This window comes from Columba livia, chromosome 5, assembly GCF_036013475.1.
Source record: "Columba livia isolate bColLiv1 breed racing homer chromosome 5, bColLiv1.pat.W.v2, whole genome shotgun sequence".
Lineage (NCBI taxonomy): Eukaryota > Metazoa > Chordata > Aves > Columbiformes > Columbidae > Columba > Columba livia.
The window spans coordinates 53316691-53343265 of NC_088606.1; the positions used below are offsets into that span (position 1 = coordinate 53316691).

The window sequence follows — 26575 nt, forward strand, 5'->3', positions numbered from 1 at the left end:
ACCTATTATTTCGCACTATTCCACCACATGATAATTGACAGAATTATTGTGCTGATGCTCTCTTGTTCCCACACTTAATTAAGCCACAGGCTTGACAGCAAGAAATCTGGATGGCCTATTTATATGGGAACAGCCACTGGGCAATAACAAGCGAAAATACTTTTCTCCACTCCATAACTTGCTCTGGCTTTTCTCTTTCATATCTTAACACAAGCTTGTAGGAGCAGCTCATCTCTTTTGGGCCACAAAGATCAGTTTGAGTATGCTCCTCTCTAACTGTGTGCTTTTTGGCAGAAGACCTCCAGCGACTGAAGTTCCCTGAGAAGCAGCACCGGCGATGTGTGTGTCAGCCACACACACACAACCACGCAACGCGCCGTATCACCAGCATCCCAGCCTGTTTTTCACAGATCATCTAACACTGCATTGCTCCAGCTCACGGGCACAGATCCTTCCTGCATTCGACCCTCCTTCAGACTGGCTCTTATGCCATCTGCTTTTTTATGGGCTTCACTCCAACTGGAAGTCGACAGCAGCAGAGCGTCTCCTTCAGCGCACTACACGGTGTGCGCACAGTTCAACTTATTTCTTACCCAAAGTAAATGAAATGTAAGATTTGTTGGCCTGTAGTTTATTTCCTGAGATACCAACATCTTAGATTACTACAATATTTTTTTCAGAGAAAGGGTGAGACACACACACTCAGTCTGTAAGATTTTACTTCATTATGCAGTGCAAAGTGCAGGACAAAAATCACAGAAAAGGGTGCTTTTTTGTATTTTGTTTTTTTTTTTTTTCTACATCAGACGCTTTTTTCCTTGGTGGGAGATAATGTAGTTCACACTATTAATATTCTACAGTACACCCGAAATATCAGACAATCACAGAATCAAAGAATGTCAGGGATTGGAAGTGACCTCAAAAGATCATCTAGTCCAATCCCCCCACTGGAGCAGGAACACCTACATGAGGCTACACAGGATATCTCTCTGTGTGTCTGCATCTGTAAATATACTGTCTTATCCTCCCTCCCTCCTAATCCCTTTTGTACCATTGGCAAAAGTCAAAGAAAACCAACAGGCATTAGAAAACCTGAAACCATTAGCTTCTTAAAAGTTACATGAAAATCAGTTGTTAAAGGAAGGAGGGAAACTGTGCCATTGTCCTCTGAAAGAAGGGCAGTACTGTGAACTGAGCTATTACCAATCCAACATAAGCCACAAAACCATAAGAAAATGAGGCTTCATTAGCTCACTTACTCAGAGCTACTCATTATATCTGTCCATAAGGGTCTGCCTGCCCAAGCTGGCTTCAAATTACATAAAACTCATGAGAATTGCAGGGGATGCTGAACGGTAGATATCAGGGGCAATTTTCCAAAGGGCTGTAAGAGAGGGAGGTGGGAGGTGTGTTCAGTGTTTTTCACAACGGGGTCTTTAGACGTAAATAACCCAGCCTGTGCCCAGAATCACCTCTGTGAGATGGGAGGGTGTGAAGAGTTCCAAGAACAGAGCCTTGTACAAAATCTGCTTCTATACTACTAATGTGTGATTGTCTAGAAAGCATACAAAAATTCACTGGTCATGAAGTATCTGACAAGAAATAAGCAATCATAGAAGATGCTCTTCTAGACATGAGTCCTTCTGAGCATCAAATCTTGCATGGCTGATTTGAGGACAACACTGTTCTTCTGAAACCCAAACCTACTTCTAAATCAGTATTTTGGAGGTTGCTTCAGGATACGGCAGATGCTTCACAGAAACCAGTTCTGCGGGGGCTTGGGGAATAGAGAGAAGGTAAAAATCAAAATTGGGCCAGAATTGTAGAAGGCTAAAAATTGCCATTATGTTATCAAATCACTTAAACAACACGAGGCAACAAATTCACCCACTGCTCCTGTGTTTCCTCCAAATCCAGCACATGAGATGCAGAATTGTCTAAGAAAGACATCATGCCTTGATTTGAAGACATCAACTGATGCAGAATCCATCCATAAGCTCTCTTAGGAAGCTAACTTCATTGCAAAAAATCTTCACTCTAGCTCTTGCATTAATTTATCTGGTTATTAGTCTTGGTATATTAAAGTACCCTGAAGTTTGCAGCTCAGGTCATTTCTGGCCTTCTATTCTGTGCTCTTGACCATGAAAATGAAGGAAAGGTAATATAGAGAGTATTGACAGAGCCACTAAACACAGTATTTTTCAGGATTGCCTCTTTTGCCTTGACAGCTCTCTATGCAGTAATGGACTGTTAAATGTGGGCTGTTCGCTGGAGCTTAAATAGGAATAAATAATTCAGCAGCAAGAAATAAACTTCTTGCTAACCTTGTCTTTGAGACCACTTTATCTTTTAAAAATGAAAAATATAGAATATGAAAAGTCTGAGTCAAGCCCCCATGAAACACAGAACAAAGAAAGTGCTGAACTTAACAGGCTGCAATTGCCTAATGGGACTTTCACTGCCAGGCGGCTTCAGGAACAGCCAACGAAAGAGCAATGGGGCAAGAACAAAAGTTATTTTATCAACAAGCCTTGTGGCTGCCATTAAAGCAAATGGGACCTTCCAGTGCTCTCCTCTTCTGGCACCAGAGCCGTTTTGGGTGAAGGCAGCAACTAACACATTTACAGATGACCAGTGTTGGTGCAGAAATGCCTTTCACGTAGCTGCTCTGCATTTTGAGCCTTTTGTGCTTGCTGGGATGATAGTGGCAGCTTTCAGCATCAGGCCAGAGGCTTTTGGGGATGGAATTTTCCTGGCTCCATCTTCAAATTTTCTAAGTTCCTGATATATAATTACCACACAGCTGAACACTGTGCAGACATTATGCTGCCCCTACCCTCTACAAACTGGTGGGTAAGTTGGTTTGCTTGCTCTCATTTCCAGCATTTTAAAATAGATTGGAAATATGCACATCTCTATAAATAGTTAATGAGGGGTTTCATATAGTCAAGAAGGCTGTGCTAGTTATGGGGGCTTCTTAATTTATTCAAGGCTTGTTTCAAACAATCTTTTCTTTTTCTGGTCACTGAATATTTCCCAGAAATCAAATTAAACCATATTTTGTATTCACAGCTGTCCTTCACTCCAGAATCTGCATCAATAAGGAAAATTAAATCTAAAGGTACTGACATTTCCTGATTCAATTAACCCTGAAGCGGTAAAAACTTCATGAATGAAAAGAGAAGGCAAATTGTTAGCAGACACATTTCTAGCGATTACAGACCTAAGTATTCGCAAGGAAAAACAGCAGCACAGATCCTTAACAAGGGTAAATTATTAGTTCAGTGGTGCACTGGTGATTTACAACAGCTGAAGAAGCACAATCAATTCAGAAAGTCTGTGAAATCTGTTTCTGGAAGCTTTTCCTAAAATACCCATTTCTAAGTTAACTAATTAGACAACAGTTAAATAAAACCTGAAAAATGCCTGTGCAGGCACTTTCTTTCTCTACCTAATCCATGTTATTTCATTAGGGATATGGAAAAACACACATTTTACAGCTGACACTGAATGTTTTGGGCTGACATGTTGTTAGCTGGAACCTGAAGCAATGAAACTTGACAATATCAGCTATTCCCCAGAATTATTCGGGTCAGCTGCTTCTCTGTGGTGCTGGTAAGGGGACCTTTCCTCAACAGCGGTGGTCCCTGGCATGCTCCTCCTAGACCATGTCCTGCTCTGCTGCATCCCAAACCAGCCCCAGCAGCTTGATGAAGCCCTGCTCTTTCCATCCTTCATGTGCTCCAGGTGAATACACTGGAATGCTGGTACTGCCGGAGTATTCCAGTTTTAAGGACTGCCATGCCCTCTGCTGCCTGCCATGTCATTCAGCAATCAGTCCAGGCTGGAAAATAAAATAACAGAGGTTTCTGAAGACACCCATCTGCAACAAAGGAACCAAGTTACGAAAAGCTAAAGATACAGATGTCTTATATTAGGATCACGTGCAACAGGAAGTATTTCTCTCAGCTTCTCTGGCAAGCTCAGAAATGTGGTTAGTTCATCCCTACAACTTAACTTGAAGCTCACATGCCCTGCAGAGTTCTTAAAGCTGCCTTTCTCATGCTGTTTTTGTGGAAGATGCCTACCACAGCCACCCCCAGCAATCTGCTCTTGCGCTCTCCCAGAACAGAAGATCAACCTCTTTGTGTCACCTCCTGCTTCTCTGCCTGCCTTTTCCTGCACTGGGCAGTGAAAATTTTGTAGTAATCAGGAGACATAACTATTTCCTCCCTTAATCCTCTGTAAGATGTCTTGATTAATGTTTCCTTTGTGTACACCAGAACATTTGCAGCTTTAGGCACACAAGCAGCACTTCCACACATAATCTTCTCACAACTAATCTCTCTCTACAGCGAGCATTATGTACAAACACTACAAACAGAACAACTACAAGTGAAACTGTGCGATTCTGTGATTCTGTAAAACCAGGCACTGAAGGTCTACGCTGAGCAAAAAGCATCCTAGATCATGTCTTTTGGGGCTCCCTATTTACTTCAGAACCAAGGAATTTGGAGGTAGGGTCACAAAGGGCAAAACTTTTTTATTTGACAGGTAGGAAAACCTCATCTTTAGAATCACCTCTGGTTTGGACAAACATCTCCTGTGAGCAAACACCAGCCCATGACTAAAGCCATGTTATGTTTGGGAAAGGGATCTAAACCTTATGGTTTATTATTCTAAACCTTATGGTTTAGAAATGGGCATTGCAATAAGTATTAAATACACAATCCTCACGCCTTTTTTTCTTAAAACACTCGCAATTTACCCTGTAAACATTATGCTAGAGATTTCTTCTAAGAATATCAAGTGGGTCACCAAAATGAATGCTTAATGGTTTTTACATTCACCTCCTCTGCCCTCTGAACTGTAAATTGATTGTTATACAGAAGGTTATTAATTTAACAAAGCATATTAAATTTCCCATTAGCACTGACGGGCTTCTCCTGACTTAGAGATTTCACTGGTCTTTCCCCCTGCTAACTGCATAGATCATACCTCACTTGCTGTAATTACAGCTAATACATCAACATTAATTATTTCCCAGGTAACGTGCAGAATTGAAGGGGTTTTTTACCCATACTACCAGAAGGATGAGAAAGTGCCCAGCACACACGAAAGACAGGAGTGAGCACCTTTAATGCAGACTTTTGTCTTACTCCTTTATTTTCAGTGATCATACTTTGCATAACCTCCTCTAGGCCCTGATTTCTGAAGGCATCTCTACTAAATAAAACTCAGGCAAAGGCATTTCCTTGAAGCACCAATCTATGCAGGAAGATAATGTGCTTGCTTTGAATCCTCTCCAACCTTTTAATCCCATGTTCTAATATATTCAACTGAAGACAACCAAAAGGTAAAAATCACAGCTGTTAAGCATACACCAAGCACCTGAATGCTCATCCATCTTACTGAATTTCCGCTTAAAGTTTATAAATATGTGTTACTGCTATCTCTAGTTGGCATTCTTTTAAGTAGGAAAACAAAGTCAAAATGCGGATTAGCAAAGACTCCCCACCAAAACATATAGGAGGAAACGTGTCATCACAGATCACAACTGATCTCCTGATGTAGTTTTTATAACACACTAGCCAAGAAATTCCAGTAAGGATCCACTGTGAAACAGGAGCCAGATCTGTGTCTCTAAATTTCTGTTTATCTAGAAATATTTATATACTTCTTTAAATTACATTTTCACATAGATGACACAAGGATTCACGTGGCTATGACAGCTGCTTCTTGGCAGTGGACTCAAGAGGGTGTTGGGGATATATTTACATGTAAATTAAGGTATAAGAGCAGCTCAGGCACACATACATAAAGGACCTTTGAGCTAGCTAGCTGGAGCAGGGCTAACAGCGTGGCCACAGTAGCAAGGCATGCTAAAAATTGTATCTGAGAAATAAGGCAAAAACCACATGGCCAGATCGTTCTGAAATTCTTGCTAATGTCTGCTACTGAGCTTGTTCAAGTGTTCAGGTAAGCAGATACAGGCCACCATCACAGCGCTCTTGCAATACAGACAACCCCGGCACCCCTGCAGCTTGCGCTGGCAGCTCGGTCACAGCTCTGGCCAGCCCGCAGCCACCCGCCAGCGCAGGCCCAGCACAAAGGCAACGCTCCCTGTAACTCCACGTGTCTCAGGCTCCAGCACGGACACTGTAGGAGGTTAGGCACTAAAACACAGTGCTAAAAGCTTTGTGCTAGTTAAGGAAATAAGCACTCAGTTATGAATTTCAATATAAACAGTATCAGGTCCAAAGATTTGACATATGACTCAAAAACTGTCCACCTGAAAAGCAGATTTGAAGTGCTCTGCTTCCTTTTTATTTCGGTTATTAATATTAATAGCTCACCCATCGCCTGACTTTTTTTTTGAGGCACACTGTGAACACAATGTCTCCAAGCCTGAGCATTTCAGAAAGCAAGACTCAGAGCCCCATGAACAGTATTAATGAGTTGCATAACTGTAAACCACATCCACCTTTGACACATTGAGCTTTCCAGTAATTATCCATAACTCAGTACACATGCTACTTGGGGAACGGATATCCCACAGACCTCCGTGCCCTGAAGTTTTAATGCTTGCTAATTATTATGACCTCCCATAAAATCCTTTTAAACTGTAGCTGACTACCTAAGAGAACAGCTTTTTAACAACCCATTTTTTGTAGTGATACCATAGGAGCTAAAGACCCCAGACTGTGGGAAGGGTCACCCTGACAGAGTCACCAGGACCAGCCCTGATAAGAGGGAGCCTGGCCCTGCATGGTATCTGCCATTCCCACTGCCTGCTAGAGGGCTCTGATGAACATGGCCCTTTGCAGGCATGACAGGATTTGGGAGAGTCCCAGGGCAGTGAGGCAAATACAGTATCAGGTACATTGAAACAGAAATGAGAAATTCACTTAGTTGCTTTAGCTAAAGCTCTCAGAGATTTAAAGTCGTGACAAGGAGACATCACTTTGGACAAGCCTGCAGTTATATCATTTGCAAGCAGGCCACATCTTCAAGGTCAGTTCTTGCCTTGATATTTTTCTTTAAAAAGAACATATTAAAGAGCATCATTACAGTTTCATACCACTATCTAAATCACATAATGAGATCATATTCTCTTTTAATGGAAGGATCCTACTTCAAGCTTTAATGACATTTAAAAAAACCCAGGCTACTGCAAGCCTCACTGATGGCTTTCTATGATATCCACCTCTGCCTTTATATAATTAAATCTATAGAAGACTGAGCCCTGGGGCTACACTCCCACCACACAATTATGAGGAAATACCAAGCTAATTTTAAGACCTGCATTCACGCTTGATAGTGTCCTTCTGACATTATTCCCTTGTTTGTGAAATATTACCCCCTTGTAACAAAGTAAAACAAACCCAGACTTCTACCTCAAGTCCTGTTGAGCCATTTTCAGACTCAGGCTCAAAACGGAACTTCAACATGGTAGTAAGGCAAGTGTAATGGCAGGAAAGGATGTTAACAAACCAACTTAGAAAACAAGAGCTGTTCAATCTCATGAAGATTTCCCAGAACCAGCTCCAGATTGTTTATGTCATGAGCATCCACCATCCCAAATGCATGTTTAGAAAGAATGAAATGGACAATCCTAAACGCCAAGAATTTAGGACTAGAAGCGTATTTTTACCTTGACCTCCTGTATAAGCACAAACTATATTTCCACCCAATGTATTTGACACCAAGCCCAGTAAATCATAGCTGACTTGGCTCACCTCTAGTACAGTTAAGAGATGGAGAAATGACCACATCCCATGGCATGGTGCTCCGATCATGCTGAATTTTCCACTCCTACTTGTCAGATTCAAATGGGCTCTGTAAACTGCAGGGCCCTTCACAAAAAGGGGTGAATAAACAAGACCAAATAAATTTTAAGCAAGTGCATTTATTTTTGAAAAGATCCTTATATACCCCTGTTCAGCTTTTCAGACTTTTGGGCACTGTAGTACATACCAAGATCTGCTGTACAGCGGTTTAAATTTAGCATCCACCTATACTTCCTCTGATACAGCCGTTCTCCCTCAAATTCTACAGGAAATTAAGATACTCTGCATTTTTACATAAACTTCACTGTTTCTCAGAAAAGAGAGCATCACGGTCTTCTTTCAACAATAGTTAAGAGATGGCACTGCAGTTATTTTGGTCCTGGATTTTTAATTAAAAATCTCTGTGGGAGGAAGGAAACTAGACAACCCACAAAGAGCATTTAGGGTGGAATTTATGCTGTGCTAAATGAGCCCGAAGGACTCAAGCCATGCACAGGCTGATGTAGCATGCACAATAAAACCCACTCTCTGCCTCAGTTCTCAAGCCGAAACCATTTCCGCGCCTGCTTCAGTCCTTCCTTCCTTCCCAGTTGATCCATGATTATCCAGTGAAAACAAGCAGACAGGATAAACACTTTGCACTGGTGCTTTCCTTTGATTCAGCTGGAGGGAGCTTAGGCTCGCAGGTGAATGAACACACGTCATACAAATTTAACCGTGCATTTGTCTCTGCTGATCTCCTCTCACCTGTTCAAATAATACTATCCCAATATTTTTGCCAGTGACAACTCTGGTACAACTGTCCCACTACCAGATGTAGCCGTGTGCGTGTCAGGAATCAGCCAGTCAGAAATTCTTTGTGTGAATTATCAGCCATAAGCTAAAGCCCTGGAGAATCCCAGCAAGAAGGCAGTTGTGACAGAGTATGCATTTTGTCTCTGAATTCATTTCAATGAGAAAAAGAAAAAAAAAATATGTGCTCTGTAGGGATTGCAAGCTTCCTTTTTAAGAGCATCTAATACATTTCAGTTGTGATTAGCTGGAAGCACCTGATACTGAAGACCTGAGTCACCTTTCCCTCATATTGTTTTTATATTGAAATAGTACCAACAGTGGCAGTGAAATTCCTCCCTGTTCATGCCAAGGCAGGATCCGACTCCCGATCTTGTGAGCAGCAAACCTCACAATATAGTTCTTGACAAAAGACAACAAATTTCAAAGACATGGAATTCAGACAGAGGACTCTTCTCATCACTTTAAAGCTAACCTATACCGACACCAGCTTTTTTTGTCGCTGAATGGAAAGATCAAAGCAAAAAAACCCAAACTGAAACAAACCAGTACTGCTCGGGTACAAACCCTTCTTGCTACAAGCACTGACAACTGGAAACACAGGGAGGTTGCAAGCACCCCTGGAGAGCTGGGGCTCCCAGCCGGGGAGGGTGAGGAAGCGCTAACCAGGCAGCACAACACCAACACAAGGATGTCTGCACCAGCTCTGGCGTTGCACCAGGGAGGAAGGAGAGTGCCAAGAAGGATATGGAGAACACGGGGCACCTGCAGACCCCCATCAATAGATTTATGGATCACACTGACCTTCATCAGCTCCGTGTCAAAGGTGACTTTAAACAAACAAACAAAAATCCCCACTTCACACACACACAAGCTGAGGCCTGGCACAGAAGGAAGATCAGGTCCTCAGCGTCCAGGCTGGCCCTGGCTGAAAGGAAGCCAAACACAATGCAGCCAATTCACAACATTTTCTTTATCACAGTGGTGAGAGCAGCCAGACAATGTTTCCAATACAGACCACAGCAATTTATCACGGAGAGACAGGAGTTAGCAGGAAACACTCCCATTATCTCCGCTATGAAAAGGAAGCAGCGAAGAGAACGGCTAAAAGGTGACAGAAAGATTTTATGATGCCAGACTTCAGTCTTGCTCAGGGCTGACCAGCTCATCTTTTCCACACCAAAAAAAAGTGATAGGCTTCAGCTGTGTGGGTCTTACAAAACTGGAACTAGAGCTGCCGCACTGTGACTTTTCCAGAGAAACAAACCAAGAAAAATGAAAATATTTCAATGGCAACTGTGCTGCCCCAGATCCCCAGGCTGTCTAAATCAGGGAAGTTTTGTGGCCTCCTTAGCAGGGTGATGCTGAATCGCAGCTGCGAATGCAGGGCTGGGCATCCAACATGTGGAAGGGAGGCAACCTCAGAGACCTGCAATGCCCTGAGGAGAGGGCGGAGGAGACAGTCTCCATGGTGCTTGCTGGCAACTGTTTGGTCTGTATTACAAAAGTAGGCTTCAAAGTGGTTGGTGCCCACAAGCTCCAAACACAGACATGTTTATAAACAAAAGAGCCCAGATGGAAAAGATTTGAAAGGTTTGGGAGGGTAACAAGGGATGGAATAAACAAATATCTCTGAAGTGAAGTAAGGAGCGCCTAAAATGGCAGATGGTCTGTACAGATTTTGTGGTGCCTCTAAAAGGTACAAAACCTTTAATGTCCCATGGCTGTGTGCACACACTGAATTCCCCTACAGGGCATAAATACAAACTGCTATTGCCAGTTGCCAGTAATAAATACTATTGCACAACAATTAGCAATCAGTTGGCACAACAACGAAAAGTGTTAGGAGCTATACAAACATGTAATAAATAATTGCCCCTGCCTCAAGAAGCATATTGGGTTTCTAATCACCTCAAGCAGCACTTGGACCCAAATATATTTGCTGAAGAGCAATAGACCAAACTAGCTAATGTCTGAGTGAAGCAGACAAAACTAAAGAGCACAACATTTTAATGTCTTCCCCTTGAATAGGTCAGCTCATTCTGTGTCCTCCCCAGCGAAACTAATCTTCCTCTGCAGTCATCCCTTCATCTTTAGGGAAATGTATAAACATGGATATTAATGACTTCTGTGCAGCTCACAACACATCACCGCAGACATCAATGATGTGATTGCTGTAAGGACGATTGGGTGTTTTATAATGAACAATTTCATGTCTGGTTAAAAGTGGAGGCAATAAGATAATAAAAAGGAGCTTTACAAAACTGCTCACCAATAGCTTCTGCAGATTCATGTGGGAGCAGGGCTGAGCTGAAATGCTTCTGTCTGTCAATTTAATGTTAACTGCCCCAACTGCAAGCTTCACTGCCAAGAACTGCAGGCAAGGACCTGCCTGATGCCTCTGCCTCTTCTTCCATGGCTGCCAATGTTGCTGAACTCTTTAAGGAGAAAGATCAGCTGTTGACAGCCTGTGGTTCCCACCTGATGCAAAAGGAGCAGGCAAAACACATGCGTCAACCCAGGGAAAGAAGTAATTTAAACCAGCAAAAGCACCATCACAGATCACTTTCCTCCTAGAAAGAAGCAGCAAAGGCCATGGCGAGCTGGACACCGGGCTGGGTTACAGCCCAGCTGCAGATTTGTCCAAGGTCAGCTGCTTGATCCTGATGATCATGGGCCAGTTTTACCAGCCACTGCCAGCCTGTGCCACCCCAACAGCCCCAGCAGCACCCAGCCCCAGCCTGCTCATGGGACCCACCTCCACCATCATCGCAGTCACGGGGAGTCAATGAGCTTGGGGAAAAAATGGCAAAGAAGTTTTCCTCCTTGCTCTGCAAAACAAGCCACTTGCAGTTCGGAAAGCTGCTTCCGAAGCAGCGCCCAGTCTGGAGGTAATGAAGTCGAGAAATGCAGCACTGAAATGGCACTCACAATAAGAAAAGGTGGGAATTAAATGAGATGGAGGTGACACTAACTCGCAGGAGGAAACTATTAGGTTCTGCAAACATTTATTTCCCTCAACAGCCTGGCAATGTAACTGTGCCAACAAGCAGCATAATAAAGCACATTCCTCCCAGCATAGCTTCGCAGTCCCCTAACAGGACCAGCCCTTCTCCTCCCCACAGACTCCTCCACCTCACCATCACCTGCCTTAAAATAATCTCTTATCTTGCAGTAGAAAAGGGTCTTATCGCTCTATTTACTCTGTGGTAGGAGAAAACCCAGAAGTTTTAGTTAGGTCCCATGTTTTCAGACACCTGTCAGTCATACGCCATCAAGTCAGTTCCTCTCCAGAAGACCCTCATCTGGTCCTGGCACTGCCTCCCCCCAGTTACTCTGAATATAAAGTGTTTGCACACTAAATGCAGTTCTCCTTTGCTTGCAAACACCAAGAGTCTTTCCTACATGGTTCCTGGTACAAGGCACACACCAATCATCTAGATAAGCAGCAGTACTGGGAAAAATCTGACAATAAACCATATTTGGGATTATATTATCTGATAGGATTTTTTAAAAGTTTCTCTCTGTACCTGTCACCCATGGATCTCCAGAGTGGCCTGCCCTGCCGGTGACTGAGGCAGATGACCACAGATACAAATGCCAAGTATTTCAGACCTACCAGGCACTGTCTTTTCACTGGCACAAGTGGCTTTTCAGGACCCAGATTTTCAGCATTGCTAGAACACCTCTGTTATTTCCCTGCCAGCTCAAAGGCACTTCCAAGTAAGCATTACTGGAATTTGCATCTCTGCCACAGCTCTGTTACACTGTCAATATGCTGCAAATAAAAACAAATGTCAGCTACCAGTCTGGAAGTGAATAAAGTCTGACGTACTTTATTTAAAAATAAACTACAGCCATGACTAACAGTCATGACTTTATAGCCAACACACTGACCAGTTCCCAGTTTCTTAATTGTGAATACATAATGACAGTAACACAAAGTCTTTCCACTGTACCTCCAGTCACAAAGATTACAAATATAGGGCATATTCAACACTTGCTTGTCAAGGAGTTACTGAGGCTCTCTGCAGACCAAGACTTGTTCTGTACATGATTTTGTACCAGTTCAGCCATGTTAAATTACAAATATTGTTTGCTGGTATATTTCTGCCAATAAAACAAAAGCGTGGAGGTAGTCAGAGCCAAAAGTGCTCAATGCTGGAATAGCTTGTTCTCCTTTCCCACAGGGCAACAAACTACGCTGGTACAAGCATGTTCATACTGGCATACCTGAATCCGTACTAGGGGAGAGTTATATCAATGTTACAGAACAGTGGTTAAAGTATTGCAACTTCTTTACATAGGCAAGACCTAATTTTGTAGACTATTTGCTCCTGATCTTGGAATTGCTACTAAACCTCCTAATTCTACATGCAATCTAGACATACAGCAGAACTGGGCTGATCAGGGTTTTAGCTGAATAGAATATATCACAAATCAACACAGACCACTGAATAATAATAACAACAACAACATAAGGAAGATGTACACTTTCGTGTAGGTTCTCACTAATAAAGTGTCTATGTCTATTGTCTATATCTATGTCTAACTTATGTCTAGAGGACTCCATCCCTTTATGTAGGCAGGAGTTAACTAACTTGTTTAGCACCGAAGGGCAGTAAAATGGCCAACCCTTGATTTATCAGGCCAAATTTCTGAAAATGTCAACTGAAGAAGTAAATCACAGGATGCCACTGCCACAGCTGCTTCTAGTAGAATTCAAGCCTCAAGGGAGCTGAATGCTGGCGTTTTGAGCAGACAGGCAGAAATGCAAATAGGGTGTTCAGGTACTTCTCAATCCATTACAGACAATTTCTGCCAGTCAACAGTTCCTAAAGCGTAAGGCTACAAAGAACCCACTGCATTTACATGAGACTGTGTCCAGCCTCACAGGCACAAGGACAGAAACAAAGAAAGAAGGGGAGACTGAAAGGAGAAGAATGAGAGATGAGAGAAGGAGGGCAGGTAAAAAAAAAAGAGAGATTGAAAGGAGTTTAGAAATAGACTACAGGAGGGGAGATTTTAGAAAGCTACAGGAAAGTAGGAAGGCTGGGATCAGCCTGGGGAAGGAGGAGGAAAGGACACTCACCGCAGCGCTCGCTGTCTCAGACGGCAATCGCTCCTCTCCCACGCGACACCTGCGTTCAGAGCCACCGTCCCTACCCCAGATCCACACCGACTGCTAAACACACAGAGGCTTCCTGGTCCCCTCCTGGACGCTGTGCTCCTCCAGGCTGCAGGTCAGCACAGGACCCAGAGAAGACACCCGCACGCAAAGCCTCTGCTCCAGGGGCACATGGCAATGAAATACACCTCCCACACGCTGCCAGCGCGCTGTCTGCGATCCCAGCTCTCGCTTGGAAAACCAGAGCAACTCTCTAACCATAGGGACTGTGGAAGAAAATCCTGAAAAGAAGCACAGCGTGATTCCACGTGGCGATATATCCCAAGAAACCCTGAAACAATAGCCCTGACGGGTGTGATCTGCCACTGTTAGTCAGGGGAAGTTTAAAGTGCAATGCTCATCAACAATAATATAATTGTCAACCCTGTTAACAGTTTCATGGCTGAACAAAGCAGCTGGGCAACACCGAGACAATTAGAACCAGTTGCAGCCACTTACCAAAGCGCGCCAGCAAGAAATAACCTGCAACTCTGTGACAGACCCTATTCCTGTCACACACAATCTCTTGCACTCTTTCCTTTTCTTTTTAGTGCCTTCTTGGCACACAGAATCACCGTGCAATCAGAAGAAAAAAAAAAACAAAGCCACTTCACTATTCTCTGTAATTAATCTGTAAGGAATGAAGTAAATCTTTGCAACAGTGGGCTGCTGGCGCTGGAAATCACTCAGTGCATTCTGCACAGGGCTCAGATACACCCAAGTTTGACAAAGATTTCTCAGCTGATGGCAGCTGAGCACAGTAAAAACAGAATCTCCTAGCTGCACAGCACACAAACCTGCCATGCAGAGGCAGGTTTGCCAAGCACAGGCGCAGACAACAGGCACACTAGCACAGAATTACAGCTTTACCTTTAAAAATAGCCCTATATATGTTGCTAGTTACAGTATCCCGTAGTGACCGTACACATATTTCAGTAGGCAAGCATGCTTAACTACAGCCCCTCTTCTTCCCGCATCATTCCACAGATGGAAAATACCCAAATGTTTTTCCTTCGTGGGTTTTCCCGATATTGCTAAATTAAGTGATAAGCACAAGACACACACCTCAGCCAAAGCTTGCTCCCAAGCCTATTTGTGTTGCTGCTGTTCTCCACAGCATGTGCTCTTCCCTGGCCCCTGTGCTGAAGGAAGAGGTTTGCAAATAACATCTGTATCTGCTGGTGTCACCAGCTGCAGTGTATCAGCCTGCGTCTTTCTGTATACAGCTCTACAGTGACTTCTCTGGGTGTATGTCAGATCAGATTCCCGCAAGACACCTGGCATGACGTGACTGAAAAAAATATGAACTAAAAAGCTTTGGAAGAACTCCCAGTTGTTGCACTGATTTCTCATTAATAACTGATATTCAAAATGATGGAAAATTAAAATGACAATGATAATAGTAACAATAAGAAGCCAGCATTTCTGAGGTATTTCACACCTTCACAGTACTGTGCAAACAAGGATTAAAATGTATGCATAAACATCACTTTCTACGCTTGACAGTCCATAGTTTGCTGAAGCCACAATGTCTGCTGAGACACGAAGATTTTTCATTAGATGAGAAATTTCGGCTATTGGAGACACTGTCGCTGTGGGAAACTGTTGAAATCCTCATGGGAGGCAATGCTCATGTGTCAGGCAGCATGAACACTGTCTCGGGGGACATGATACACCCTGGGGGGCCCCGTCCCAAGGCAAGGGGTTCGCATTCCCTCTCCCACGAGGGGCTGGGAGAAGCAGGGCACCCACAGACACCGCCTATGTGTCTTGGGGTAACCAAGCAGGGGAGGAACTATGCGGGGCACACACTGTGCACACAAAAAAGTCCAGCCTTATTTAAGAGGGCAGAGAAATCCTGCAGTAAATTCTGGCAGTACATGACACAAAGAATGGAAAGTAACATTTTTTTTTTATTGCATGTACCAGAATTGGTCCGGTCGGGGGGTACAGTAAATCCACCCAGTGCATTTGGGGTCCGGGAGCCAGTGTTCAGACTAGAGTGTTTTTCTCACTTTCAAACAGTTATTAAAGGAGCCCTCTGTGGTTGGGTATTATGAGCCAAAAGAAAAATTTGGGATGAATTTGAAGAAAAAGGCTCACAAACAACTGGTCCTACAAAGGGTCCAAGGTGTCCATCCAGACAAGGGGATGTGGGCGGGCTCATGACTGGGAAGGACACCCTGGGGCCATGCTTGTTGTGAAGGCACAGGGCATTTTCGACGGCACATGAAATAACAAGGTGCCAGGAACAGTTTTGCCTGGGAAAAAGACTTGACAGTCTCTGCAGGTCCCCTCCAGCCCTATGTATCCTTTGGTTCATAATTCCTACATTTGCATCACCCAGTACTACAAAGGCAAGTCAGTCGTTCAGCACTTGCTCAGGCCGTCCGGCGTTTGCAGCAAGACCAGTAAATCCAACAGTGCTGTGGCCAGTCACCTCTGAGAGAGGGCAGGGAATTTTTGAACGGGTAGATACAGAGGCAGCTCTAAGCAACTTCTCCTGTACTGAACCACTAAATGTCACAGCAACCTGGAGGCTCCTCACAAACAACTTTGGACTGTGGTCTGCCCTTGGCAGCCACAGAATTGCTGGCTCCATGCAAGGTGTGACAATCTGGAGAAGGGAACTGCTGCTACCTCAGCCATGCCAAAACAACAGGAAATCCTCAAATTTCTTCCCAGAAGGAAGCTATTATACCTCCCTTCTACGGTATCTTGCCTCTTCTTTACACAGCCTAGGTCAGAATTACCGGTGTAACAAAACTCATTTCTGCAAACTGATGTGTGGTTGCTTTTCTTCCTAGCTTGTACTGCTCAGCTGGACTTGGGTCAGTGGTGACTTGCTTGGGGTCAGTGTGAACAGGATCAGTCTTAACGCTTCTCGATCTTAAAGAGACTTGCTTGAAAGTCATTTTCCACGTGCTTGGTAATCACATTCCCACTGTTTCTTTCTTTGTTTATGCTCCATTTCTGCCAAGCAACAGCTTCCTTCCTGTACTTGGAAAAGCACATCTGGGTCCCCAAGCTTATACGAAGTGATTTTCTTTATAAGTTTGGCTGAACTGTTTGCCTTCTTAAAAAGCAGGCAAAATACCTTGTACTTAAAACAAAAACAACAAAAAAACAACCCCAAAACAACAGTCAAAATGACCGCTATTAAATGCCGTTAGAAAAAGGGCAAGTAGCACATGCAGCTTTATGCTGCTAAATTAATAATGTAAAACCAAACTTTAGGGCAGACTCCCACATTTAAAATCCCTCTAAATTCTGATGCTTGCAACAAATCAATTATCAATTTATAACTAGAAAACAACTGAGCTGGTGCCTGAATTATGCAAGTACGCTCAGCTCCCACGCAACAGCCCACTGTGCAGTGGCAAAGCTGCTGTCAAAGTCAAAGACACTACAAACTGGAAAGAACTTGTTAACCTGTCTAGGAAAATCTCAGCACACTCCCACCTCAAAGTCTACACTGGCTCTATTCCTCTGGGCATGACTTACTCAGCCAAAGACAATGCCCAAGTAACATAAAACACTGCTCCTTCCTATGACTAAAGTAGCAAAGGCCCAAAGGCATCTCCCCTGTATGTCTTCTGATTTCCTGGAAAAAAAGGCACACCTTTTCCCTTCAGATCTCTCTGAATCATCAAGTGGACAGGCAGTCCTTAACCCTCTTCTGGCCAGGCAATGGGACGCAGGAGCCTCCTATGTCCCTGCTCAGCCCTCCAGCCCCTGGAGCCTTCAGCGATCCCAATGCCAGTGCAGTGCAGAGGTGCCATGAGGTCTTCTCCAGCAGCTCTGGCAAGGAGGGCTTAGCACGACTGAGCCTACCAGGCCTTCTCCAGATTGTATAGTCTCCACAGAGTATTTCTAGCTCTAAAAAAATCCAAATCAAAGCACATAAACACACCAGAAACAACTTTTATTTCTCATGTTAGACCTGGGATCCTCTTGAAAGATCATTGAGCTGAAAGAGATCTGAGCTTTGCCTTCTTCTGTGGTCGCAGAGTGCAAACATACACACATGGACACAAAAGAAACATGCCAGGCTCTACAGGTCTGCTTTTCCCTTAAGCAAGATGAGATGGAGAAGGAAGAATTGCTTTCTGGTGCATGCCTGTCCGTACATCCTCACTGCTTCCAGACTCACCATTAACTGCACATTTTCACAACTGCACATTTTGGAATGACACAGGCAAGTTCTTGGTTACTAGTAAGCAGCACATTAAACCATTTTATATCCAGAATTTCAATAAAGAAAAAAAATTTTGGTTCTAAATTGCTGTTCTCAAACACTCTTACAGTGGCTTTCATGGTGCACCTTCTCATGCTATTTTCAAACTAAAGCTATTTTTTAAACAAATATAATAAGTTCATCTGCTTTCCTAAACTGCTTCCAAGACGCTCTGTAAAAAGGGCCAAGTCTTAACCAGCTCCCTATCATACCCTAGAGAAAAAAAAAAAAAAAAGAGAAGTACAGAAAGTAACATTTCAGTTTTCCAGAAAATACACGCTTTTATTGCTATGGTTTAAGACTATTTGACAGGTTGCGCCAGTGGCTCTACCAATACAGCAGCCAAACCAGCCTCCTGCTATTTCTCTAATTCCGTACACTCATCTCATGCCTCTCCTCTGTTTAAAGTGGCTGCCGCAGTTTTTTATTTGGCATTCAGATATATCAAGACAACCATAGGCATGAAACAGAGGCCACAGAAACCAAATAAAAGTTTTGACAAAAACTATAGCAGTAACAGCATTTCACACACTAAGCATAATTTCATAGAATCATAGAATGTCCTGAGTTGGAAGGGACCCACAAGGATCATTGAGTCCAACTCCTGTCCCTGCACATGACAACCCCACAGTTCACACCATGTGTCTGAGGGTGTTGTCCAGTCTCTTCTTCAAGACTGTCAGGCTTGGGGTCGTGACACTTCCCTGGGGAGCCTGTTCCAGGGCTCCACCACCCTCTGGGTGAAGAACCTTTTCCTAATGTCCAACCTAAACCTCCCCTGGCACATCTTCCTGCCATTACCTCAGGTTCTGTCGCTGGTCACTAAAGAAGAGTTCGGCATCTGCCCCTCCTCCTCCCCTTGTGAGGAAGCTGTAGCCACCATGAGGTCTCCCCTCTGTCTCCTCCAGGCTGAACAAACCAAGCAGCTCCTCATACAGCTTCCTCTCCAAGCCCTTCACAAACTTCACGTCCCTCTTCTGGACACTCACCAGTAGCTTAATATCTTTTTTATCCTGTGGCACCCAGCACTGAGGCCGCACCAGTGCAGAGCAGAGCGGGACAATCACCTCCCTGCCCGGCTGGCAATGCTGTGCTGGATGCACACGGGACACGGTTGCCTTCTTGGCTGCCAGGATACACTGTTGGCTCAGGTTCAACTTGACGTCGACCAGAACCCCCAGATCTCTGTAGAGCTGCTCTCCAGCATCTTGTCCGCCAATCTGTCTGTACAGCCAGGGTTGCCATGTCCCAGGTGCAAAATCCAGCAACTGATCTTGTTGAACTTTGCAGTTCTCTCATTTAGTCCCATTTCTCTCAGTTGTGTGTGATAACAGCCTGTGTCTGTGGCTTCACTGGAGTCACTCTGGATTTATATCGGTGCCAAGAAAACCAGCGTGCAGATGCGGCAGGATGGTGCCCACTGCCAGGTGCTCCCGGCTGGGAGGAGGAGCCCCTCTGGGAAGGGTCTGCACTCTCACAATGAAACTGCCCTGGGTCAGAGGGAGCAGGCTGGAGATACGCCAGCCCTCTTCTATTATGCTAACAGTCCTACATGCTAAAGAGCCTCTTTTGCCTAAATATCACCCTTTTCTGTCTGCAAATTAATAGCGCCACAGCAAGTGGGTTACTGAGGCATGCTTGCTGCTTTATGCAACATACAGCTTTGATGGGATGCTGCTTCTCAACAGCAATGCTGCCACTGTCATTGATGTAGCTCATGTAAAGAAGGTAACCTTTCTGAATCACAGCACAGAATTACCAACAGTACCAATCCCATAACCAGGTCTGAAAAGGTGGCTGTGGGTGTTTCTGTGAATGCAGTCACCTGAAAGAATACAAATTCAGAACTTGGCTGATTTGTAGTATTAACCTCTATCACACAGCCCAGGAACTTCCCTGCCACCACCACTATCAATACATGTGATGCTTTGCTATTTCACTACAGAGCTGACTTTTAGAAGAGCCGTATCTTCCTGCCTTCACTGGGGCTCCACTGTACTTAAGCAGCAAAACACTGTAGTATCAGGGTAGAAAAGTGAGAAAGTACAAGGCATTATGTACTAGCAGCAATGAAAGTATCAGATTAGAGAGGTATCATTTCGGAGGTTCATAGGCAGACACTTGAAAACATCTTAAAAAAAAAAGAGAGAGAATGAAAGAATTACAGCTGGTATTTCCTGCATTTCAAAGAATTAAGGAACCCAGAAGTCAGAGAGATGCGAAAGGACAGCTAGCCAGAAAAGCATCTGAAGCTATTAAAAAATAATAGAGAAGCCTCAAATGGCAGCCATGGGGAAGAAATAAGAGCAGCAAGAATATGTTCACCACCCATCCCTCTAGGCAAATCACTCTGCTCCAGATGTTTCTGGGTAACAGGCTAATCTTGGAAACACCTATTTTACATTCTCTGTGCCTGTTTCTAGGAACAGAGAAATAAGCTTGCTAGGAAGTATGGATATGTCTGGGACTTCGGGCCTTAATTCAGGAGAAAACGTAAACCTTTCTCCAAATATGTGATTTAGGTCCAGCGATTCAGGAAGAAGCAAGAAGATAGCTAATGTGTATTTATAAATCTTTCCACATTTGATGGCTGCTTCCAAACTCTCCATTAACAACTTGGTGAGTGTCCAGTAAGAGGAGGTTTTCCAGGGCTAGAACATTGAGGAAATACCACCATGTGACACGTGCACTATTGTAATGATATTCCCAAAAGACATGATATACTCAAGACAGGATTTGTGCTTGCCACCCAGTTAGCCTGAATCACTGCCATACTGTCAATAAAGGACACTGCTTTGGTTTTGGGGCGTTGCTCTTTCTTCACAGTTTAACAAACAAAAGCTGCAAGGAGATATCTTTTTCTTGAAGGCAGATTGCAAATCTGCAGAGAAAAGAAGAATAGGACAGAGTTTCTCTTTGAAAAGTAAAAGATACCACAGAACCATGAAACAAGGTGCAGTTTCATGCCCACAAAAACAAGGAAAGCTCTTTAGCCAAGGTGGAAGGTACCAAGAGACCAGTGATGTACCCTGAGAGGACTCACACACACACAGAAACCCCTGCAGCAGCCGCTCTATTCTCAGGGAATTACAGCGGCAGGTTTATTTGCAGTGAACAGGACTGTGCTGCCAGAGCAACACTGCCCTACCAAGATCAGCCCCACACTGGGGGCAAACGGGAAAACTCGATGGGCAAGTCCACCTACCCAACTTTGCCAGCAGGGAAGAGACAAGGACCGGCAGCCCCACAAGCTGCTGGGTTGAGAACTGGATGAAAACGGCTGTGGCTGGGTGAGTTCAGCGAGCCATGGACAAACGGGTCACTAAACCAGGCAAACCGGATGCTCAGCATATTGAAAATCAGAGCAGAGGCTACTGGGACCTGTTTCAGAGCCCACTAATCCCCAGCAGAGTGAGGGCAGGACAAGGGGGCTGCTCACCCACCCAAGCACCCTCCTCAGCTCCTGACAGCTACGGAGCACAACAGGAGGTTCACATTGAAAAGCTCCATATGGTGAAACATATGTGGGCTGCTACAGGGCAACGTAATGCTTTCTAAACACGCTAAGCTATCAGTATTACATGCAATCCTGAATTTTGTTGTAACTTTAGTTACTGAAACAGGTAGGAAAAAATATCACCCCTTAGTTTCATATCATACTGTGAGAAAAAGGCAGCAAAAGGGACAGAGAGGAAATTGCTTTTCTTTGTTGCCCAACATGCAAGAGCTGAACTCCGACTGACTTCTACAGCTATGAAAAGAGAGTGAAAAAGCATTGTTTATCAAATCGTGTCCTTGCCTTCTGAGCAGTGTCAGCTCCTTTCCATGAAACAGCACATCTCCCCATCTTGGGAAGGGTTTTGTTCCAAATCCAATCACTCATTCGCAAGAATTGTAACTGAATTCACAGCTTTGGTCCATTTTCAGATTTACACTTAGTGCTTGGTGCAAACATGTTTTGTTCTAAGTATGTATTACAGTAGCGTACCAAATAGGACTTCTCATAAGAAACAGGGTCACCGAGGATGAAAAAAGCACAAAAAAAGGCTTTTCTTGGTAAGATTTATTCAGATCTAAGAAACTCCAGCTAAAGACAAATTTATCCAAACCTTATCCAAACCTTTATCCAAACTCAGCTTTCAAATGTTCCAAAGCTTGTGGGTTTGTATCAGAGAACTCGGTAGACTGAAGTAATTTTGATGCCTCCTAACATGACTTTGATACTACTTTACACAACAAAAACCCACATACTTCAGACTACACCAGTAACTCGTTAAGTGGTCAGTTTTTTCAGCACAGTCAGTGATGACTAGTTGAATGTATTGGGCACTTACATTAAACTGCTCATTAGGCTTAATTTGCATTAACTGTAACTGCCTGAAGATGAGTTTATTGTCTGGAGCTACATAAGGACACAGTGTTTCATTAAACTAGGAAGGAAGGAACACCCATGAAAAGTAAACCACTTCATTTCTTCCAACACTCTTGTTTTTATTATGACTTTTTACACAGACAAATATAGTGTATTGTATCTTAAAATTAAGCCAGAACCATAGGACTGCAGACAAGATGACCGGTGTGTCAGCTGCTTTTGAATTCAACTGTAAGCAACCAGGGTCAGAAACAGCCTGTTCTGCTCCCTGTTGCTGAACACTTCTGCTTTAATGCTTTCAGATCTACAAGGTTTTTATTTTAAGACAGCTCCCCAAAAGAAAAAGATGTTACAGCAATGGTTAGAAAGCAAATAATGGAGCCAGATGCATCAAGAGACAACAGAGAGAGTCAAAAACCTCAGTAAAGGTCACTTTAAATATCATTATCTCTGTTGGTAAAGAACATACCAGACATGTGGAGCCAGACCCACAGCTGGTGAACTGACTTTGATGCAAGTGAGGCTATTTACACGATGTCTTTTTATGTTTAGTGGAGAGCAGGATCTGTTCGAGAGGACAACCACGAGGCTCCAGGCTGTCTTTGAAGAGCTAACATACCACTTCATGCTACAGATAGCTGGGTATCATGTGTTTCATTGGCTTCTGGTTTTAAACCGTGCTCCCACGGTTAAGCAGAGCGGCTGCACAGCAAGGAGGGAATGACTCACGATCCAAGAGAAACCCCACTGCCTGCACTCCAGCCGGGAGGGCGCCGTACGTGCCGGAGGCTCCAGAGCACGAAATGTGGCAGCGAACTCTGACAGAACAAAGGCAGTCCCAAAGGAAGGACCTCCAGCTCCAAGCCTACTCTCTGCATCAAAGGGCACACCTCTAAATCTAAAGCAAGCAAGAATGCTCAGAAGCAGCATTTCTGACAGAACATGCCGTTTTTAAAATGGCAATTAACGTGTTTGCCAAATTATATTTTCTCTGAAACCACACCTGTTATAGTATCTTCTTCGATAAAATAATTTTCTGCAGCTGTGCCATCAGTGACCCAGAGATTCCCCAGTTGCTGAGTCCCCTGACTTGTCTCGTCGCTGGCCCCACGGCAGCGCGAGCAAGATGGGGTGATCAGCTCAAGAGGGGAGGGAAGAAGGACTGACAGACACATCTGAGCCAGGTTGGCTTCTGGAGGATTTTTTCTTGTATTAAACAGAGTGAATACATCAGTGAATGCAAAAACACATTGTGAGCTGTGATCCCATAGCTGGAACATGGCGGTGGAAGAAGGGCAACACGAACATTCTTTCTCTGCAGCTCCCTGCATTGATCACAACAAATGGAAGACAAGACCCATGTAGTCTTTGTGACTGCTGCCCCTGTTCTGGCATTTCACAGCTCTTCCAAGTTGTGCTGGTTTGACTGCAAATGAGTTGATTTTCTTCATGCAGTTAGAAACCTTTCTATTTCATACTAGCACGCTCATTATTTTGACTTAGTTTGAGAACAAGAGATAACAGCACAGAATTAATGGTTTTAATTGCTCTGGTCTGAGAGTCAAGGACACTCTGAGCGCTCTGCCCACAGGTGTGAGGCATCAAAGAAGGGGGGCAGTGATGGGGCAGAGCTTGACTGACATCCAGACTGATGAGTATTCCATCCCATTAATGTCATGCTAAATATTTAAGGAGTCGGGGCTTTCCAGTTTCAGGCTCTTTGGAACATTCTTGCTCTTGCTTGCTCTAAGGCACAGCCAGGGGAGTTCAGTGCGGGATGTTTAGGTTTGTCTTTTTGCTGTTTTGCAGAGGCCTGTCAGTTTTTCTCCCTTTTTCCCTCTTTTCGGGACTGGGGTGCAGCTTCCTGGGACTGGCTGTTCAGTGTGTTTGTAAGGAATTGCCTTTAATATCTTTTATCTCTGTTTTGTATATATATATTTACTAGTAGTGTATTAGTATTTTGTTATTTTTAAAAATGGTGTCTATCTCAGTCCAACTTTCTCCCCTCCCTTTTGATTTTCTCCCCTATTGGCGGGGGGTGGACTATGGAATGTGAGCAAGCGGCTATCATGGTTGTATTGCTAGATCGGGTTAAGCCACGACACAAGTGGACTGAGTTCACAGACTGTCATTATTCAGTTTAGGGTCTGACAAAAGGAGAAACAGTGCAAGCAAAGTGCTTCCCTGTGGGGCCAGGCAAGAAGGTGGCTAATCAGGAACCTGCCGGTGAAAATCAATGAAGAAATAAAACAAGACACATGTACATATAACCTTCTGAAATCTGTCTTCAAATCTTGAGTTCACAGCTGGTGAACCCCAGATCAGGATTTCCAGGGATGTTAAATGGGCCTGGGATGGCCTAGGAGGACCACATCCACATTATGATCTGAGGACCAGAGCATGACAACAGCTGCTTTGCATGACCATGGCACTGAGGTGGTGCTTGGGGAAAGGCAAACCTGCAAAAAGCACCAGCAAACGGGGCTGAAACATGCTCAGTGTTGTTTGTACTCAAGCCACCCAGATCTGCAGGCAGGACCAGTTGGGCTCACACCATCACACTCCTCACAGCCTCCCTCCTGAGCACTCTGGACACCAGCTGACACTGACCACACACCAGAGGCGTTACAAGGGCGGTGAAGCTGGACAGAAAGCAGGCAGAGACTGTTTTTTGCTTAGATCTCTATGTGATAACATCCAACATACCCTAATGGTTCAATGACAGACGAATCCAAAATCAGTATGTACGAGCTCTCCACAACTGCACACACAATGCATACAGGTATATATGCATGTACACACCAATACATATATATGCATACACACAAGTATGGATTCGACACTATGCTTATATCATCACAGAAAGGCAGCAAGATACACCCACAATATTACACTGCAGTGATGATAACTTAACTGATTGCTATTTCAAGACACTGTCACTGGAAAAGATTTATATCCCTGTCACTGTGCCTGCCCACTCAATTAGTCTGTCTTTGTGCCAAATGATATTAATGGACAATGAATGGAAAATGTCAAAAAAATCATTCACAGAAAAAAAAATATCTGTGTAAATACATTATCTACAACAAAAGAAAAAGCTCAAGACTGAGAAAGTTTAGTGCTATAGTTCCATGCACAAAAAGCATCAGAAAATTCCAATTATTGTCTGTTGACTCTTGCGTATCAAAATATTGTGCTTACACTGCAACTTAATTGGCCAGGTAATAGTACAGATTAGCTTATGGTGTATGGAGAGGCACAGTTAAGCTTATTAATGTGCATTAAAAGTAAGTTTGAAGTCATAGAATCAAACCAGGAAAACCTATCATGACTGCAAAAATTCATCCTTCACAAGAGGTGAATGTCAATTTGTACATTCCTTCAGAAAACTAAAATAGAAAATTTCCCTATCATGCACCTCTCTAGATGTACAAGCACTACTGAGACACGAAGGAACCACAGGTCCCCATAAGAGGCTCTGCATCCAGGCTGGGCCAGGGGAACCCAATCATGCAAACTGCAAAGGAAGCGAAGCCAAACTGAATGTGCAGCCCCCCATACCTTTCCAGGGGAGCACTGCAACAAAGCTCTCAGCATGACTGAGGATTCTGCCCCAAACTCTGACTGTTCCGTACTGAGTGGCACAGGCTACAAATGATTTTTTTTGCATTCATTTCATAGGAATTATGTTACAATAATTAAATATAGCAGAACTGTTGTGCTGGCTCCAACAGCAGGCTGCTATTAAAACTGCAGTCTCTGGGAGCACTGCACAATAACATTCCAGTCACTTGGCCGGCAAAAGCTCCTCTTCAATCCTGAGTCACCAGTGAGCTACAGCAAGGCATGGAAGAGCAGTATCTAGTCTTAAATTAATTCACCGCTAGGATTCTCATAACGAGAAAAGGGCTTCCCTCAATGCACCTCACAGTCCTTACATGACATTCACACAAAACAGAGCTCAGGCTTCAGAAAAACACATCTTCTTGGCATCTCACCAACTCTGTGCACTGAGCTGACTTTTACCAAAGCAGAAGAAAATTTCATAGTAACTTTCCAACTTCCCTTGATCAGACCATTCAGCTCAATCAAACACTGCAGGAGCTAACAAACTTGAGCATCTTCATCAAAACTAATAAAACAATAGTTATAAATGGAGCTTCCTCCAAAGAGCGACGTATCAGGTATCAGAGAGATAGATTGGCAGGTGTCATTTA

At 43.8% G+C, this 26575-nt stretch overlaps 1 protein-coding gene across 10 annotated transcripts in view; it reads right to left on the bottom strand.

Annotated features, from left to right (window-relative positions):
* OSBPL5 (oxysterol binding protein like 5) overlaps window positions 1–26575 on the bottom strand; it is a 187661-nt gene that overhangs the window by 68536 nt on the left and 92550 nt on the right. Inside the window, exon 1 of one of the 10 annotated variants that reach the window (XM_065065196.1) lies at window positions 13675–14042. The exons of the other annotated variants lie outside the window; for them this stretch is intronic. The gene's annotated coding sequence lies outside the window, so the exon portion shown is untranslated. Of the gene's footprint in view, window positions 1–13674; window positions 14043–26575 lie in introns of those variants that run through there. 10 annotated transcript variants of the gene reach the window in all.